General features: G+C 42.5%; 1 protein-coding gene and 1 pseudogene across 2 annotated transcripts in view; both read right to left on the bottom strand.

The window, feature by feature from the left end:
• Chn2 (chimerin 2) overlaps nt 1-21,063 on the bottom strand; it is a 220,403-nt gene that overhangs the window by 150,081 nt on the left and 49,259 nt on the right. The window lies entirely within an intron of this gene.
• LOC104865025 lies at nt 13,686-14,152 on the bottom strand (annotated as a pseudogene).

Genomic DNA, 21,063 nt, shown 5'->3' with positions numbered 1-21,063 from the left:
GACAACCTATGCCTTAGAATATTTCATAGAAAGCTACAAATTGGGGGGGGTCATTTGGGGAATAGAGGCTAGAAAGACTGTGTCCCTCCTCTGCCATTCCTTTGCCAGAAAAGCTAAGTCTCTGCTGTCACTTTTGATTTATTGATGTGTGCATCTGCAAATGGGCTGCAGTGGGCTTTTTCCAGGGCAGCTGGGTGAATGCAGGTTTTCCAATCAAGCATGGAACAGCCTCACAATGAGATGATGGCTCAGAATCTGTTGGGTGATTAGCTTAATGGGCCCAGAATGGTTTGGGATCCAAATGAAAGCAAACAACAGCAGCAGGGCTGGGATGTTGTGTCTATGCACATATTGCAATATATCTGTGATACACACATTGTGCCCATCATTCAGAAGTCCTCAGAAGTATGTGGGAAGGCCAAAGTGCTCAGGTCCCGAATAGCTATGGCCTTGGTCAGACCACCACCGCCAAATGGCACGAGACCTCAAATTGCAAAATTACCGAGAGAGTATCCCAACTGCTGCAAAACACTGTGATGAGAAGGCCGTTTAAGAGTTTTCTTGCTGTTGCTCATCACCTGCTCAGGTTCCCGGAATTCCCTGAAGTAATCAGACACCAATATATTCTCTTTGGAAACTCTGTTTGAGAGAAGGACGAAGGCCTGATGTGCACTGGATCTCACACCTGAGATATTTTGGTAACTGACTGTGTTCTACTGGCATAAAGTAGTCAGACACATTCCAAGAATTTGTCCAAATTTGCTGGGCCCAAAAGACAGGCTATGCAAAGATTATTTGAGGATCATGAAGCCACCAAGCATGTTGGGCTGGAGTTTGTGATCACTAGAGGGCACTGGGGCCCACAGAGTCTGTCCTGGGCCATGTAAGTGAGGCATGAGAAGATTCTCCAATCCACAGGTATTCACTGAATAAATACAATGAGCCAGGCCTGAGGTATACCCCAGTGAATAGGCAGGAAGGGCTTATGAAGCTCTGCGGGATCTACCCTTGGGCTCTGTCTCCCCTCTTGCCCCATATAGCTCAATAACTCTGCCTTTTCCTTGATCCTAGAATGCGTCAAGACCATTCCAATCCTAGAGATCTTATACTGTCTCATCTGATTGCCACATGGCTGTCTTCCTTCCCATTTGAATCTCAGCTTAATCTGCTGGCTGCTCAGAGAGACCTTCCCAAGGTCTTCCCACCCAATCTATAGTGGTTTCCTAGAAAGTCTTCAACTTCTCACAGAAATTCTTCACTCTCTGGAATTTTCCACTATGTGCTTACATATTTCCTTATTTCTGATCCTTTCAGGCTAGGCACACAGTAATGTGAAAGCAAGGGCTTTACCTTTCTCTCTGCTACGTGGGTTACCTTCAGCTTAGTAGGTACTTTCTGTGAGTTTAAAGAAAAGTGTCCCTCTCAGGCAAGTGTTGGTCAGCTGGACAGCACCTATATATGAAGAAGATATTTCCTTCGGTAGGCACAACCCAAGCCAGAGCACAAGTCCTGACCAGTTGAGCTCAGGGTGAGTGGGTGTAACCCCTGAGGTTCCCACTCATCTGTGCATAAATGGCATCACTAGAATGGCCTAGTGTGCTGTTTTCTGGGACACAGTAGATGCTCAGTGAAGCACCGGGGAAGGAAAAACTCAAACTGTGCATTCTACTGAGGGATACAAACAAATAAGGAAGCAACTGTGACCCAGCAAGTGAAAGAAGTATAAAAAGAATGACTGTGGTGAAACTTCCTGGCCTTCTGGTGGGTAACTGGGGCCGGGGCACTTAGGCTCTGGCTCTTGTCTTTGGCAGTCACCTCTAGCCATTAGCAGCCTTGTCCCAGGGCTCTTTCAAAAAGCAACCCCAGAGGAATGGAATCTAACAGCAAGGCCTAAGGTCCCTCAAAACAAAGAATAACTTTGGTATCACAGCTCACTGAGCCAAAGAGTCAAAGAAGGACTCTACCTACCACCCAGACTAGAGCAGCCAATGGCAAGGCCTGCTTTTATGGACAAGTTGGCTTGTGGGGCATGGTACATAGACCAAGATGTGGTCTTACAGGACCAGAGGTAAGAAAGAACATGACACTGAGAGCCAGAAGTGGTTCAGCCTGGAATAGACAATGGTATGTTTGTGAGGTGAGACAGTTCCAAAGTGGCCACACGTTAGAGAAGTAAATAGGAGTCAGATAATTAAAAGTTCAAAACCATGCGAAAGGCTTTTCTCTACTCTAGGGGGAAGGGGAAAGGTAAACAAGGAGAACACAGGATATAGCCTGTGTTAGAAAAGCCCCTCCAGATCAGCGTGAAATGGACTAGAGAAAGTAAAGATGGGAAAGAAGAAAGGTAAGAAGCAATGAGACATAAAGGGACGGGGCAGTAACTCAAGCAGGTGACACTGATGATCTGAACTCCAGTGGTGTCAGTGGAGATGGAAAAAATGGGATGGATTATTTGAAAGATGTTGAGAAGAACAAATCTATAGGGCTTGGTGATGAGCTGGTTCTTAGTAGTAGAGAAGAGGGGGAAAATGACTTCTGGTTTAGGCAAAGGGAAATGAGTGGTTTTTGGCTTAAGCAGGTAGATGGAGGGGAATTCCATTCATAGAAATGGGCAGACCAAAGGAGAAATGATTTGGCCAATGAGGATGCCCTCAGCTTTACATTTTTGGAAATAGATAACAACAGAACATCAAAATGAACACATCTCTAAGGGCAGCCATTCAGAAAAGACTTTGGCTACAGTTAAGAAGGGAAGCCCCCACCTACAGATGATGGCTACACACACTGATAGAGAGGACATGAATAGGAGGAATACTTTGGGTAGGGCAAAAGCCCTTCGACAAAGCCCTGGATGGGCATCAACATTTAAAGCAGGAGAAGAGAATGAGCAGCAGCTAGAGACATAAGGCAGAAAGCATGAGGTGGGGCTACATGGGGGGCAAAACACGTGCCATTTAGAAAGGGGAAGTGGTCAATGGTATCAGAAGCTGCTCCAGAGAGATAAGCAGTGGGGTTTTGATAACCTTGCACTGGAGGGTTGGTTGGTAGAAACCACACTCCAGTGAGACGAACTGTAAATGGAAAAGAAACACATAGAACTCGTGAGTGAGCAGTCTGGCAGTCACATGGAGGCAGATGATGGCAATAAGGGGGACCAGAGACTAAGGGAAGTGAAAGACAGAGGGTGTCCTTTTGGTTATCCTCCTCATTATCCTTACCAAACCACTGGCTACAGTCCTGGTCTCTCCAACCCAGCCATCTCCCTACTAAGTTTCTACAAAATACAGATTTTCTTCAGCACAATGGAGCTGCTTTCCTGATGGGTAATTTCCTCTGCCATGCATACACTTCCTTCTCTGCTATTGCCTTACAAAAAATCTTGCAGCCTAGAGAACTGCTCACTGCCCCATTTTCCCTTTAAGCAATTACCTCTTTCTAAATCTTCAGATCAGAGGAATGTCTCCCTGGCTTTCTTTCCTCCAGGAGCCCTCCTGAGCATTCATTCATTCTTACAACAAATATTTACTTGGAGCTTAGGGCCTACTTGGCACAAAATGTTGCACTAGTTGTGGATGCAGATATAGGCAAGATGCAGAATTGAACTGTAAGCAGTCTGTTAGAAGATAAAATAAGACATTGACATCAACCATTCAACAAACAATAATTGACTACCTGCTGGGTATTAGGGTCCTGGTCACATGTATTTGTCACAACAGAAAACAGCATGTCACAGAGCAAGATTAGACCTAAAGTGCTGCTGGAATCGAGAAGAAAGATTATTCACTTAGTTGTTTCTTGATAATTATTCTTTTATTCATCTTCTTCCTGAAGAGGTGAGTCCTTAGAGAAGACAGTTTAGATGGACCTCCAGCCAAATCTCAACCCCTGCCATTATGAGCCACCTTTTTCTCCTATTGCAATAATATCCTCCCTGTATGGTGCATTCACTCTGGGCATTGTATCCCTTCAGATATAGTATAACTGTGACAATGACAGGCTCAATTTTTATGGAAGCAACCTACAAATCATGGCTTTGGCCCACTGTGATAAAAACAGCATGGTACTGACAAAGAAATAGGCCTGAGGATCAGTGGAACAGATTGGAAGACACAGAAACAAATGCAGATGTACTCAGCTACCTCATCTTTGACAAAGGAGCTGATCATCCTCAGTGGAGGAAAGATAGCCTCTTTAATAAATGCTGTTGGAAAAACTGGCTGTCAACCTGCCACAGATTAAAATTAGACCCTTATCTTTTGCCATGCACTAAATTAAAATCCCAATGGATTAAAGATATAAATATTAAAACAGAAACATTAAACTTGCTGGAAGGTAAGTTAGGCAGAACTCTGGAAGACATTGGTATAGGAAAAGACTTTATGAACAAATCCTCAGCAGTATGGGAACTAGCAGATAGAATCAACAACTGGGATCTCATCTTACTAAAAAGCTTCTGTACTTCAAAAGAAACCATCAGCAGAACTAAGAGACAATCTACAATGTGGGAAAAAAGTTTTACCAGCTGTTCCTCAGACAAAGGACTATTATCAAGGATATATAAAGAACTCAAAACAATCAGTCCCCCCAAACATAAAGACCCGATTCAAAAATGGGCATCCGAAATGAACAGACATTTCTCAGACAAAGAAGTAAAAGCAGCAAGAAAATATATGAAAAAATGTTCCACATCACTGGTCATTCGAGAGATGCAGATGAAAACAACACTGAGATTCCACCTCGCCCCACAAAGAATGGCTGCTATCAAGAAATCACACAATAACAAATGTTGGAGGGGTTGTGGCAAGAAAGGAACCCTTCTCCATTGTTGGTGGGAGTGCAGACTAGTGCAACCACTATGGAAATCAATATGGAGATACCTCAAAGAGCTTGGACTGGAGGTTCCATTTGACCCAGCCATCCCTCTGCTGGGTATCTTTCCAAGAGAACTAAAAGAATCATATCACAGAGAAGTATGTGCACCCATGTTTATAGCGGCACAGTTTGTAATAGCTAAATCTTGGAAACAGACTACTTGTCCATCCGTTGGAAACTGGATAAAGAAATTGTGGTTTTTCTATAAAATGGAATATTACTCATCCATAAAGAATGAGAAAATAGATTCATTCATAGGAAAATGGATACATATTGAAGATATACTCCTAAGTGAAATAAATAAGTCACACATGTGTAAATACCAAATAGTTTCCCTGGTGTAAATAATCTGCAACAATGCATAAGATTCTAATAAGATTACTGACATTTAGAAATGGGAAGAAAGGAGCTAAAGGTGTAGGGAAGATGGGATGGGTAGGGGAAGAGTAAAAAGGGAAAAGAAAAAAATGTGAGAGAATGAAAAGATGAAAATAAAGTGTTTGTAGATGGGGAGGGGAGGAGTGGGTGAAGGGAGGGCAGAGGTAAGGGGAAAAAATGAGAATCAAGACTTGTCATGTAGAGGTACAAGATCCCAACAATGAATGTAACTGTACTGTATCCCTAAAATGTACCAATAAACTCAATTAAAGCTGAAAATAAATCATGGCTTTGGCAATGGTGCTACTAGCAATCAAAGAAAAATTCTTAGACATATTATATTCAGGGTCAAAAACTCCTAAAGTATAGAAATAGAAGAGGAAATGAAGTATTCTACCAACAGTAGAACAGAATTTTTAAGTGCCTTGAATATTATAGGTTCTACACCTTACATATACTATCTTGAATATTTATAACCATCTCTACCCACTTATCCACCCATCCATCCATCCACACACTCACACTCATCTTTTCAGCAAATATTTCTGTGCCAGGCTTTGGGCAACATGATAAGATAGAGGTGTGAGCAAGGCTGACCAGTCTCTTTTTCAAGATGCTTTTATTCTGAAGATGATAGGACAGCAAAAGTTCAGGGTGTCAGAGAAGTATGTAATGGAGGTCCCATCCCATATGGTTGGTATTTTTATCTCCTAGAGAGGAGGAAAATGAAACTCCAAGAGATTAAGTCACTTTCCAAGGTCACACAATTGTGAAAAGTCAAATTCAAATCTATATCTGTTTTGCTTCAGAGCTTATTGATTTTTCTCCCCATGGCCTTAGTCTCACAGGAGAATCAGCAATGTAGAAGCTAAAGTGGAACTGTCAGTTTTTTGAAAAATTTCTGGCCCACTTCCATGTTGTAAGCAGGACTGAACATTGTAGAAAATAGCACTACAAAAGTAGAAAACCACATGACTTCATTTAATTTTCTGCTATCTTTAGAATAAAAAAAGGCACTCTTACAAAATCCCCTTTCCTTCCCATTCTTCTTTCCTCTCTCCTTCCCTTTTTGTGTTCCTCTTTCTCTACCTCCAACCCTTTCTGTGTCCCTCCCTGTTCTTCCTCATGGGCCTCTGTGTACAATCACCAGTCACTGTGTAGGACTCTTCAGAGACCTCATTATCACTACAGACATCAGCTCGGGCCTATGCCTGGCTTGTCACCTTGTTGCCTATTTGGAAACAAGCAGCCTTTTAAATTTAGGACAGCCATTCCTTACAATTGGCACTGTTCATAACAACTGCTGTGGTTAATACAACTGCAGTAGCTAGCTCACCTCAAGAATGGGCATGTCGACAGACACTCACTCACTGGGGTCCACACTTGCCACTCACTGCTGATCCTGCAGGCTGAAACTAGAATCAGCTGCCCAGGAACTTGCCTGAGGATCATCGACTCTACCTCCACATGTGAAGCAGTGAATTCTAGTGACGGGGCCACAGGCAAGATCAGATAACTGTGCTCTGGTCAATAAGCTACCAGAGTTGAGGAGACAGTGACAGGAGTCTTGTCCTGTCTCTACTCCCAGAGTTCTGATGATTTTTTGCAATTGATTGTCCTGTAGATCAAACCCAGGCTACTCTACTATAGGGCTACATTCCTAGCTCCTTTTGTTTTTTATTTTGAGACAGTCTCACTAATTCAGCCAAGTTGGACTTGAACTTTTGTTCTGCAACCTCCCACAGTACTGAGATTTTGGTGCAAGCCACTGGGCCCATCTGGGGGTGATTTTTGGCCATTCTTTCAGCTTTGATCCAGGAACTGGGGTAAATGCCCTAGAAGTGCACTCCTGGTGGAAAGCGTCCCCATCTCCATTAAGTAGCATATGGTGAGAGGTAGTTTAGATGAGTACAATCTCATGCCAAAATAAGAGAATTAGAAACCTTCCCCATTCCCAGCTTGGAAAGGAAGCTCAGTAAGTGAATTATTTGGTTCTACAGTGTGTCCCTGGGAGACAGGGGCTATTTGTCTCCTGTGCTAGCCTTGCACACTGTCTTGTGGTGGATTTCCTGGTAGTCTAGCCCTATAGCACCTGAGCACAGGGAAGCCTGCTTAATCCTGGGGCTCAGTGATTTAAAAAAATCCATTTCATCCTATGCTTGCTTTATTATGTCTAATTTGTTTGTTGAGAATAAGACTGTTAAGTACTGGAGCCCTTTAAGCAAACTCCAGCAGCAGAAGGCAGCCTTGGGAAATGCCCCAAGGAAGGTATTTGCATATATAAACCCTCAGTGACAGAAATGAAATGATTAGATATCTATTCATAACAATTAGTTAATCCAGTTATACCTACATATTTTAATTCATGTTTAAAATAATACACAAATTTAGACATATTGCTTTCATCAACTCACGTTGCATGGAATAATTTTATTTAAATCATCTGTGTGCATCTTTGAGTCTTCAATGACTCAGTGTTTTTTTTCCAAAGCATGTTTGCTTGTCTCTTAACCTTTCAAGAGAAAAACTTTTATAGGCAATGCATGACACTGCCATTGGATGTTGTATCTGGCCACAGCCATGTGTCAACACAATAGGAGAGAAGCTGCCACTTCTTCAGCCTTCAAGTTCTCTGCCCAAAGGAGCCAATTGCCACCTTGCTCTTCAAAGCAGTCTTTGAAAACAAAACAAAACAACAAAAAATAATGTATCTGATATGCAATGCTCTCCAAGATGTTAAATTTTAAAAATGAGGTACAGTCTGGGGTTTGAAGCACATAAAGCAGCCATGGTAGAAACTGCTGGGAGTAGAGACTGTCTGTCTGTGGAGGAGTTCTAGGTGACAGGTTGGGAGACTTGCTTTACAACACATAGCACTTTTATATGAACTGAATTGGAAAGAAGGAAGAAAGGAAGAAAAAGAAGGAAAGGAAAGAAAGGACAGGAAACAAGAAGGAAGGAAGTTTTTCAAAAAGTTCATAATTACATTCAACTTTTGCAACTGTGACTATGTCTGGGTTAAATTTCTTAGCTTCCTTTTTAAAAAGGTAATTTCATTAAATGACCTCTATAGGAGGCAAAATTATCATTGATTAGAATAATTCAGATCTATTGTATATTTTTCAGAATGTAGTTAGGGGTTCAAAATAAAGTAATTCAGTAACCGAATAGTATGAGAGACTTTGTATAAAATAAAATTTGAGAAAATGTTCCTTTTCTGACAGATCATATTAGGTAGAAACTACATAACCACACACACACACACACACACACACACACACACAGGCATTTTAACCTCTACTGAAGCCTTTGTTATATTATGTTGTTAGAAGTTTCACAAGCAGTCTTATTTAATACCCATGGCAAGCTTGTTAAACAGGTAGTATTAGTCTCATTGTAAGGCTAATAAATTGAGGGTTAGTGAGTTTGCCCAGAGTCACGTAGTAGTTAATAAGTAGTAGAGCCTAAATTTCAAAACTAGCACTGCCCAACTCTGAAAACCATGATTTGTCCATTACAAAATCCTGGCTCTCATACTGAGCCCTGTTGTATCCTGTGCAACCTGAAGTCCAAATATGACTATGCCTTTTTAAAAATTAGCTACCTCAATTATGAGCAATCCCATAACCAATCCAATATGGTCTTTGGAAGGCTAACCTGGCATGTTGTAGCATGAGAATTAAATACAATTACTTCACAGCATTAAATCTATTATTGGCTCTCTCTACATATATATTACATCTGTCTTTGTCTATAGCCAACCTAATCTTGACCTGTTACAGTAAGACAAGTACTAATAGACGGGTCCCAGCCACCTGTCTAGGGGACAAGTTGGCTGTGATGTAAGAAGCCTTTGGAGACCCTCCTAATTGGTCAGGGGGTGCTTTTCTCTGGGGTTTCAGTGCTCTGTGGTTTCTTTATCACTTGCTTTAAAGATAACTCATTACAGAGAAAATATTTCAAAAGTTCACAAACACACAAACAACACTCCACCAAGAACAGCACAAAGCAAGAATCCCACCACAAGAAGCTGTCTGTGACATACAGGAGAGAGAAACAGGAGTAAGGACACCAAAGCCGGAGCCACCCTCAGGGTGACCTGCAAGATGCTAACGTGAAGCTCCATGTTAGATCCTACATTAGCATGTGTTTACCCCTTTGATGCAAAATGCTTGAGCAAATGTAGTCAGGAAGGAAAGCTGTCCTGTCACTTTGTGTCATGCTGGGTGACAGCATCAGCAGGTCTACAACGAAAAGGTTAAGAAGTAGACTAACAACAAGTGGTCCCAAAGATTTCTACAACAGAAAGTATCTATGTTGCATAGTACAGCAGGAAGAAGAGACCCCCCCCTTCTCTGCTGTTATCTGGGCGATGCACCATCTTCATAGGGCTTGGGACAGCTGCAGCGTGTGCGGACAGCAGAGTCATATCCTCTTCTGTTTGCACAGTGGGACATTTGTCTTCCTAATCACAGCATGTGAAAGTTTCTGCTTCCACCAGAAGGTGAAATCCAGTAGTAAAACAAACCTTTCCTTCATCATGCTCTCCCATCTGAGGCTGTTTGCAGAGGTAACCACTGTTTATCTATTTCCCTGACACTGTCATAAGGAGCAGTCTTGTATTTACACACCTGTGCCTTTATAAAAGACTCCTTACTCATTTCCTAATCAGTCCATTTAACAAACATTTACCCATCACTCTGCTCATGATCCCAATTTCTGCACTGAATACACGTGGATGGGAGGAGGGAACGGAGTTCAGGGGAGTCAATGGGATGGGTGTTTGCAGGTGCTGAAGGTGAGAGCAAGGCCTCTAGCAGTGGTTTTAGTGGGAAGATGAAGAGAAAGTCTTCACAGGGGAGACAACGTTTGAGGTGGGCGGTGAAGGATGAGTAGGAGTTTGTCAGGCTATGTACTATGGGAGAGGGAGAAATGGAAAGGTTGAAGTGTTGTTTATATTTTTGAGCATGCTGAGAAGGAAGAATTTTTTGGCTTGTGCATTAAGCATTTTGATGATATCATTTCCATTAGAATCCTACACCTACATAGCCATCTTTCGCTGCCAGAATTGCAAAGGCCAATAAATACGGGAGGGAGGTGTCAGACAATCTTGCAACAGAAAGGCTGTTTGCAACCTATCTAACCACAAAAAGGGGGCCACAGAGAAATTCTTCAGGAGGAAGCAGCCAACTCGCACTTCTTGGAGGCTAGTGCCCCATTCAGAGCAGGACCCCTACTATGATTACTTCGACTCAGTGTTCTCCCTGACTTTCAGAGAAATGAAAGCCAGGTGTGAATCCAAGAGAAGTTAAGCTAGTATGGCTGTTGGTATCCCCACAAAGCCTGAGACACCTCCTGTAGCTTTGCTCTCTTTAGCACCTCGAAAGGCAGAGCCAAGTGCAAAGTACATACCGAGTGCTCAATATATGTTTGTTTGATCGACCTACTGAGTGACCACTGTCAAAGTGGAGGGGAAACTTAAGTGAGATTCTCCTGACGATGTCTGCAGCAGCCATCAATACTGCATTTTCAGTTCAAGGTCGAATGGAGGCAAATCCTCCCAGCTGCCCACAACGTAGACATGACCACCAGTCACAAGGTGGCAGATCCCATTACACAGGAAGAACAACGGAGCTTGCTGGGTGTCTCTTGTCTAGCCAGGATTTTAAGAATGACTTCCTTACCTGATACACACAGGTCCCTCTATCTCAATGTCTGAGTCTATGGAAAAAGCATGTGCTGAAAGCTTCCCACACCTACAGCTGTACCCCTCCTTCAGGAAGTGGGTGCTCCCCTCCACACTAACTGCTCATGTATACCCCAGGTCAAGACACAGCCACCACAAACCAGCCTTTAGCTTTTCAAGCACCAGTTGTGTTCTGGAATTAATCCATTCTGTGTGCAACAGGCTTTTCTCTTGGGGCCACTATAGTGACAGGAAAAGCACGAGTGGCTTCACATTTTTCTGGTCCGGTGAGTGCAGTACACTGAATAGATGGCTCCAGAAAGGTGCACTCTGTTCTCAATCACGAGTGGAATTTTAGATGCTTTTCTACAATGATGCATTTCATATCACCAATATTTTCAAAACTATTAAACTCAACTTATTCTAAAGGTATCCACTGATTAAGATAACTTGTCCCTGACATTTCCTAAGTGACTCATTCTAGATTGTCAATACCTTCGAAATAATCCAGGCACTACAAACACAGGTACACTCCTGCACACATACAGACATTTCTGCCTTTGACTTTCTCACAGTGCTCTGGTCCTTTGACCCTATTCCTTACTCTTAGGGACAGGGACATGACAAGAATGAAATCTGATGACCATTTTCTAAAATCATTTTTTTCCCAAATAGAACCAGGAGAAGACTGTTTCTAATTTCTCACCCAGGGGCCTTGTGATGTCAAATTGCTATAATTCTATATTTCTAAAATGTCTAAACTCATCTTGTGTGGTGAAATCATCACTATGAATTTGTCATTTGGCTTCTAAGATGTATCTAAACCTTTACCTAGAGTTGGGTGGTGAATCTACTGATTGTCAAAAGCCAGGTAATCTTCAGAATATCTTAGACTGCCAGACTACACAGTACTGTGTTACCCAGCCCTTTCTCACTAGCTCACACACTCATTTTATCCCTGAATCTTACCCAGTTTGCTGAAAAGTCAGAGATCACCACTATAAAAGGCACTGGCTCTGGCTTGTGTGTTGGGGTGTGTGTGTGGCAGGGTAGGGTGGGTAAATCATCTGGAAAATCAGCAAGAAGGTTAACAGGGAAGCAGTGACCCAGGAAAATGCTAGTGGCAGGAACAGAGTATGTTCCATACACATCTAGGTTGTACTTTATGGGACTTTATGGGTTTAGAGCAAAAGCTGTCCCTACTTTTGAAGTTTGAGTATTATGTTCATCCAACCTGCTTTCCATTTTTATTTTTAAGTCAATACCAACAGAATGGACTAACTTAAAGGACTCAACTCCATTTGCAGTTCTTTTATTGGATCCTTTTTTTCTTGAGAGACCTCAATTTCTGCTCTTCCTGCATAAATCTCTCCTGCTCACGGCACTGTCCATCCAACAAGCGTCATTTTCCCAGAATAAGATTCTGAGCAATCTCTGAGAAAACAGTCAGTAGCAGCACCAGGATGAAGCTAAGGGGGCAGAAAAGGATGGGCCAGGCCCTGGAGGCACAGTCTTCCTTGATACCTATAGTAGGCAAAGAAAACCCAGAAGATGTGCCTCCCCATATCCAATGTTGCTCTGCACACCTTAGTGCTAGGCTTGCTCTGATACAAACCTAGCACCACATCCTTCCTTAGTTTTTCTCTGAATCCTGCTTCCCAGCCCCACAGCCAACCACCCCCACGGAAACAAGGAAGCCTCTCACTGAGCTGTTAAGACCAGAGGAGACAGTTGGCACTTGTTATGTTTGAGTATGATTTGCCTTCACTGATTTTCACCGACTCAGTCTCCAACGCACTTAAGCATTGGCAGGAGGGAGGAGGTTAAGTCATGAGAGGGAAGCTCCAGGGGTGGATTAATGTCTTTCTCAACTGAATGAGGTCTGGCTCTTCTGGGTCTGGACTGGTCACCATGAGAGTGGATTGTTATAAAGAGAAGCTGCCTCTGATGTTTCACCTGCTTTTCACAAACTCACTCATCCTGCTTTACACCTTGAGTTGAAGTTGCATGAGGCTCTTACCAGAAGCCCAGCAGATGGTGGGGCCATGCTTATACTGTTCTACCACCAAAACTATAAAACAAAGTCAACTTTTATTAAAAAATGCCTTACCCAGTCTCTGTAATAGCCATCAAAAACAGGTTTTAAAAGGCGCTTCTCTACCTACTGCAGCTCATGCTCCCCTTTTTAAAATATATAAACGGTGTATGTACTCTAAACAGCAACACAGACAAAATGCCATATAAACAAAAGGAAGTGATACAGAATCGAGACATTAGAGGACTTTGAATCTGAGGCTCAAAAGCAACACAGCCCAGGTTCTGAGGAGACCAGATGAAGGGTGGGAGGGGCAAGTGATTTTCTTCTCCTACAGCCAGCTAGAGGCTATGGGCAGCTCTGAGCAGTGGGAACCATGCCTGCCTCTGAGAGCAGAGGAGTAGCTCCTAGGGGACTCACCCAAATGTAAAAGTTTATAATTTTATAGCAGTTGAAATATTGACATCAATATTAAAATAAAAGCAAGTTTTACATAACAATCAAAAATACAAAAGACTGAAGGAAGAGACCCTGTATGAAAATGGGGCAATTCAGTGGATGAAAACTGTATGCCAGTGGCAGAAATAGAGATTGTGCCCGCCCAGCCCTCCCAGACAACTAGTGACTATACCAGCAACTCTAGATTTGCAAAAAGTGTAAACAAGTTCTTGCCAAACCAACCCCTTCCTTTCTGCAGAGCCACAGGGCTGCTGCTTAGGAGGATGCAAACTTCTTGGCTTGTGCTTGAACCTTTTCTCATATTCCACTCTGTTCTGGCAGTAGATCCTGTAAGCCTCTGCTTGCACTGGGTCTTGGATATTTGGCTCATTTAGAAGTCCCAGTATTCCTAATAAGGTCTGTTTGATTGTGACGGCTGGCTAGTCTTTGTCCTCCTCCAGGATGGACAGGCACATTGTGCCCAAGGGGTACACATTTGGCTGGAAGGGTGGTGGCTCAAATTTACATTTTGGTGGTGAGGGCGAATAATCATCTTTGAAAAGCATCTGCAGCTTGAACAAGCCCCTCCTCACAGAGTTGCCCCCGACCATGGTGCACTCCCAGTCCATCGGGTTCATTATGCCATCGGGATTCTTGGTAGGGACAGCCACAAAGCCAAATGGGCGGTCTTTCCTCCAAGCTTTTCTCTCTTGGGCGAGTCTGCTGAGGGCGACCCCTAACATATTCAAAATCCCTGAAGGCCGTGGCCCAACGCATCTCATGCTCCCTCTTAATGAACATAAATGCCTCATGCCTTACCTTCGCCCTCACTGACTGACTCTGCAGAGGGAAAGACACCTTCCCAAACAGGACCGCCAGCCAAGACTGAGCCCTCCTCCCTTCAGCTTGGTTTAGCAGCTAGCAACTATATTTACAGAGTGCTGACTATGTCCCAGGCCAAGCACTTTACAATGTTCTTTTCATTTCAGCCTCCCAAAAATCCCATGGGGTAGGCATGATCTGATGATCCCTACTTTAAAAGAAGCAACAGCGCTCAGACAGAAAATTGTCACGGCTGGGAGAAGGCCAAGCTTCGGTCGAACTTGAACATCTTATTCCACTGCAAGAATTCTTAATATCTACTCCACAGGCTGCTTATGGATATAAATCATATAAATGGCATAATTTTTTCTTCAGGTCACACAAGCTAGACCTTCACCCAGATTCTGATTTTCTCAGGGGACATTTCACTTCCCTTTTTGGTCACCCTTTGTACCTCCATATCCCAGTCAATGTAAACCGCTGTATTTATAACCCCAGATTTTGAAGGGAAGAACAGAGTCTGTTGGGGGCAGACAAGCTCTGCTTCTCTGGGAGGAGGCAACTTCTCAGTGTCAGGAGTTGACCTCTACTGACAGAGACCCCCTTGCCTCTGCCTCCCAGTTGGGTTCAGTCAATGGAAAAGCCAGGCAGGAAACAAGAAGGCAGGAGGTGATATGCCAGGGGATTTATTACTCTACCATCTCAGGCTCTGGTGCTGCAATTCAAGCAGCAGATGCAACCCTCTGTGGCTCTTCCTGTCTGGCTTCCTTTCCTGTAGCTCTACTGCTCCTAGTCTCCCAAACAGGATTCCTCTCTGCTGTCCCTTCAGCCCAGGGGTGAGAACACCTCCCACTGTTGGCAACCTGTGGGTTCTTGAGACTCTCTCGGTCCCCTTGACCTGACCATACCTCTGTCAACAGATCCTTCAGCAACTTCTCTTTAGCATCCAGACTGAGTGTCCCTTCTACCTCCTGTGGGATCCTGACAGATGGCTTCTGTCACCACCTACCTCACAGAAAGGCTAGACCAAGACCTTCATGTGACTCTGGTCATTGATTTTTTGTGATTTTTGATTCACTTTTTATAGACAGGAGTCAAATATGTTGCCCCAAAGGAGAAGGAACTTGGACATCCCTCTGCATTTTCCATCACTGTGCCTCTGTTCCACAAAGCTCAAGGCCCACAAGCCAAAATAGCCACTTCACTGCCAACTGCAACCTTCAAATGTGGGTGGGTTAAATTTAGAATACGGATAAACATTTATCCTTGTTGCATACTGCATAATTTCACATCTGTAATAAACATCTACACTGGCTCAATGTATATGAAGAGACTTTGATCTGTGCTCTTGCCTTTTCTAAAAATAAAATCAGTAACACCACCTCTACCCCTATTTTCCCCTTCACTCTTCTGTGATGTATTCTGAACATAAGCAAGGCCTCAAGGTCTCGTGGGTTATTTTTCTTTTCTTCATATAATATATATGCCACAAATCTGCAATTATGGGATTTCTAAGAATTTAAATGATATGGTCTAAATACTAAATGATTCCTTTGTTTTTCTAAAATATACGCAGATACACACAGAAAATCACATACATAAACAGCACCCCAGAACAGGAATTTTCCGCTTTAAGGTCAGTCAGTGGCCAAAATTAAATTTCAAATACAAGATTCTGAAAGAGCACCTTCATTAATTCTTTATGAATTAGGGTAAAGAAGAAAATAATTATCCATCTAAGAGGGGTACTCTTTTTTCTTCTGGTCTCCAGCTATGGAAATTTCTCCAAGTGGTAACAATTCCCAGTTCCCAGAAATGGTCCAACCTGACCTGTGTACTAGACGAACGCATTCTATCCAGTAACACTGGTTCAAACAGGACCTGTTAGGTATGACCCTCAAACCATCTTATACAGCCAGAGCCAGGCCCCTGGCACTTTTCTACAACACACTGTGCTAAAGGGCGATTTTAGAAAATAGATTGTGCAACATAATATATCTCCAGATGACTTTATGTTATTAAAACAATCTGAGATGGAACTCACTATTTTAAATAAGAAATGGGTTACTTCATTAAGTGTGATTAAATACTACATAAAATCTCATTACATTCACCTAATAAGCTGCTGTTTGAGCATTCTGAGAAATAAATATGGGAGATGATTCTTACCTTCAAAGAGTTTATAGTTTGCTCAGATTAGGGCATAAAAAGGGACTTAACTGCTCATGAAAGTAAGCAATGAAAGGTGAAAATGAATTAATAGCCCAGACAGTGAGAGCTCTGGGAATTTGAAAAAGAGAGAAATCATAGAAAACTGTCATCTTGATTATTCAAGAAAAAATATTTCTTCTGTGACAAGCAACAGATCCTGCTTTTAAAACTACAAGTGGAAATTTCAAATTCTAGTTGAACCAAACCTGTTTATTTTAACTGCAGAGGTTTGGCAACTAAACAGTATAATATTAAAATGCTTTAAGATCACACAATGATTGAATGTACTTATTTATTTCTTGATTTAGCTTCTGCAGATTTACAGTATGCATTATCACCATGGCAGGAAGTCCACACAATCTGTGAGTAACCAGCTTTCAGAGAAATGAGGGCAGTGAAATCATATTCTCTTTCTTTCTCCACTTTTCTATTGATCTTCTTAGAGCTCAGAAAAATTGCAAACAAATAACTTATACCTGATAAGGAAAGACAGACTCGGGAAAGATGGGTGATCACAAAAATGAGAAAATATCTCTGGCAGACCCTCATTCTATTTAGGAAGGCACACTGACCCGAAGGCTGGCTGTTTTTCTTGGCTTATCTGAAGGCTTAATGCTAGTCTGGAAGACGAGGAAGAGTTAAATCTTTTCTGTTTGCTGTCAACCCTTGCAATTTGCCAGACATACTAGTATTTCATTTCATCGCAGTGCTTAGCAAATCATCATAAAGCTTTGTGGGAACAGAAGCCATCCTTGGATTCAGCTGGTACTCTACAAAGACATGAGAATCTCTCACTCCTCCTCCCTTTTCTCCGACAGTCTGTTGCCCAATTCATATCGACTTACTTGGCCTGGAAAAAGAAACACTTGCAGTTGTAGTGAATACCACCAGACAGTTGTAAGACTGCACCAGCTACTAAAAGGTTCCCTCGTCAGTGTAAGAGGGATTTCCCATATACTCACTCCATAACCAGTGAACAGTGCCCCAGTGAGTTTCAGTTCCCATAAGCACTGTGACTATCTTGTGAGGAATTTTGAGATGTTTCTTCAGAAATGACAACAGCTGTCAGCTTTACAGCAGGACTTTTCGTTAGCAGATGGTGAACTTTCTTTTGTATTTCCAATTATGAGAACATGTCTCAAATGGTTATTTTAGGCTATGGTGAGCATTTGACCTCCAGCATAAGGCAAAAGGAGAAACAAGCCTGTTTACTTGAGACTTAGTTTATAACTCAGTGTGGTAATGCAGGGTCTGGATGATCCCTATTCTGCTGTTCTGGGTTCTTTTCTTTACTTTTTTTTTTTTTTTAATTCAGCAACAGTGTGTAATTTTCAATGTCAGGAAATGGTAATAGAAGGGTGGAGGTTTTTCCTGCCCAGTAATTATGCTCTGATATTAAAGTTATAATATACAAAATAAAAACTATGGTTATTTACCATTTTAAAACTTTTTCCTCACGTCACACTGTTGGTACAAAGTCTCTTTTATGCGTTTATCTTCCATCATCTCTCCAAATTTGTATTCTGCACATAAATTAGGCCCTATTGGAAGTCTCAAAAGAAATGCTCATGCTGGCTCTTCAGCTGGGTCTTTTCTGTCATTTTCAGCTGCTTATGATTAAGAGGAAAAGAGATTTCATACCAGAGGAGAATGAACTAGCCTGAACTCTTGTAAATCTCATCTCGAATGAGTGTAGATGCAGGGCAGGCAGTCTTGCCTAAAAAAGGAAGCATCTCCCAGCGTTGAATACAGAGTGACCGTGTAGAAAATGCTGTTCAGACTTCTCTGATTCCAGACAGGAAAGGGAGGGTCACTGTCACAAAACAGCAGAAATGAAGATGCTGCCCTCTGAGAACTCACTTGAGAGAGTCATGGTTTAGACACTCAACAAGCCAGTGTCATCCCACCAATTTCTATGTATAGGGATTATCTCACAATTTCTCTTCCAAACTTCTGCAGAATCCTTGTCTAACAATCAAACATCATGCTTTGAAGACATCATTTTCTCATGAGACCCTGATTTTTTTAAAACTTTTTTTTCCTACCTACTTTCCCTGGAAAATCTGGAGAAAGCACAAAGAAGAAAATTCGACAGCAGAATGAATAAAAGTTAAGTACAAATGCCAAACTGTTAAATTAACTTTAAACTTTACAATTCAGGGAAGAAATTTTAAATGTGACAAATGGTAGGTGGCATTTAAGGGCATGGACTGGTTATTATCTTGCAGTATTTATATGGCGATCTGGGCTCCAGATGCTTGCCAACCACTAATTACACGTTTCTCTGGCTGTCCCAATTTGAGGGCACAGTGTCCTAAACCACATTGTTCAGGCAGAGGAAGGGGAGTTAAGTAATGAGACTCAGGTTACAGACTAAGCAGAAGGTAGCAAGAAGGAATCCCATACTGAGACTCTCAGACTAAGCACCTTGTCCAGCCTAAGCTTTAAATACCAGAGTTAAGTATCAGTGTGGATTTAGAGCCTTTTGCTACAACAGTGAGAAGTCCGGGAGTTTTACTGCTCTTCAGAAAGAAAATGGGAGTCTCTGCAATTGTCCTATAGCCGTGGTTCTGGAAGGCTTGCATAAAATGTTTGTAGATGGGGAGGGGAAGAGGGGGTGAAGGGAGAGCACAGACAAGGGGAAAAAATGAGAACCAAGACCTGTCATGTAGAGGTACAAGACCCCAATGATGAACATAACTCTACTGTATACCTAAAATGTATCAATAAACTCAATGAGAAAAAAAAAAAAACCCTCTTGAGAGCAGGGCTTATCAAGCACAGACCACCCCTTCCCCCCAGGCCTCCCCTCCCACTCTTCCAACAACTCCCCGCGGTGCTCATGCTGCTGGGCTAGGAAACCAAACTGTGTGGGGTCTACCTCAACCTCCACCTTCATGTCCGCCCTTCTCCTGTACATGGACACCCCCCAGACACACACCCTAGGTGTCATCTTCCCTTTGCTTTTGCTCTTCAGCTTACTTGTCCTCCTCCAACTGAGGCTACTTAGCACAGCGACCCAGAGCTGCAACTCTGACATCTATCAGGTTCTTCCACGCAACTCACTAAGTCTCAGTACTTCCAGTGTTCACCTGTAAAATGGGGTGAAATGCTGTCTACCCTAAAGGTTAATTGAGGTAACTCACGAAAGCACTGAATGTCCAGCAGAGAATAAGAGCTCATTAATAATTATCATTATTATTATACATTTCTCCTACAAGCATTTGTTGACCACCTGTTATACTTGAGGCTCTCTGGGGGGTAGTGGAGATAAAATGACAAGTGCTGGCCCCCCACTTTTGGTACCGGGAATTGAATTCAGGTCCTTGTGAGGCAGGCGGTGGAACCACTGAGCTAAATCCCCAGCCCCAGCCCCTGCTTTTAAGGAGCTTAATATCTAAATTTTAAACTAGATAATGGCCTCAGAGTCATGTGTGATTTATACTCTATTAAATGTACTAAGGCATAGTCCATTTATAGGCAAAATCAAAACAAAGCAACAACACAGACCTACCTTCGAACAAAAGCTTAAAAGGCAGAATAACAGGTAGATTCTGAGCTGCTCTGGCTGAACAGGGAACGGGTAAACAGGATGTTCCCCCTTCTCACTCCATCCTGCCTCTCCCAAGGCTTCATTAAGAGCTCCCCTGCTTACTTAGGAAATCACATAACTAGTCATTCATCTTTATTTGACATAGAGGAAACAAAAACTCAGAGGGGTAACATAACTTTCACATAAGACCGAGCCCACTGTAGTGATAAATATGAGGAAAGACTGGGATAAAATCATAGGACCTCATGATGGGAAGCAACTTACAGATGACTGAAAGTTGGTTTGATGTTTTCATTTTACAGAGACAGATACAGAGTTCTTGGACCCTACGCAGAAACAGATCCTGAAACATGGTCCACCATTCCTAACTCCTACACCAAGTTTCTTTCTGATACACTTCTGCTTTTCCTTCCTGCGAATAAGAGTCTTGGATGGAGCATTCCTCCCAAAACAAAGCAGGTGTTGGCTTCTGTCTACTAAGTGGCAACAGGTACAGTGTCCTGGAAGGTAAAATGTTTCAGTCCAGTCCAGTGAATGTCTTCCTTTAAAACCCACCCCTCGCTTGCAATCGTTTGGGCTGAATTAGAAAGCAGTTAAATGCTAGTATTTCCTTGATTATTTTACATTTCAAAGTAGAACATCCCTTCTCATAGGTATTTGCAATACAATAACAGTCATTTAAAGAGTGGCATATTATTCAAAAGGATTTAGCGAGGATGGAGACAGGCGAACATCAAGGAAGGCCTAGGTCAACTGGCTAGTGTCCCTGGTATGATGCTGGGGATGTCAAAAGGAGGGTGCCAATCCCTTCCGGTTGCCACTGGCTTCACTGCCAAGGAGAACCATCTTTGGACTGCGGAGGATGAAACAAAGATTACAAAAAGGAAACAGAGCCCAAGGCGTGAAGAACTGGAAAGGATGAGGACATCTATCTGCTCCAAATGAAGTCAGATCTCACATAGGGACAATGCACTCCCAGGCTCAGAGGAAACCTTCCAGTGACGTGTGGTCAAGCTGATGACAAGGCCAGTGGAACACAGTGCCTGCTTTTTTTTTTTTTTTTTTTTT

Source organism: Fukomys damarensis, unplaced genomic scaffold, assembly GCF_012274545.1.
Source record: "Fukomys damarensis isolate Sample0158 unplaced genomic scaffold, DMR_v1.0_HiC HiC_scaffold_4, whole genome shotgun sequence".
Classification (NCBI taxonomy): Eukaryota; Metazoa; Chordata; class Mammalia; order Rodentia; family Bathyergidae; genus Fukomys; species Fukomys damarensis.
The sequence above is the reverse complement of the archived record's forward strand: the minus strand, read 5'-3'. Positions and strand labels throughout refer to the sequence as shown.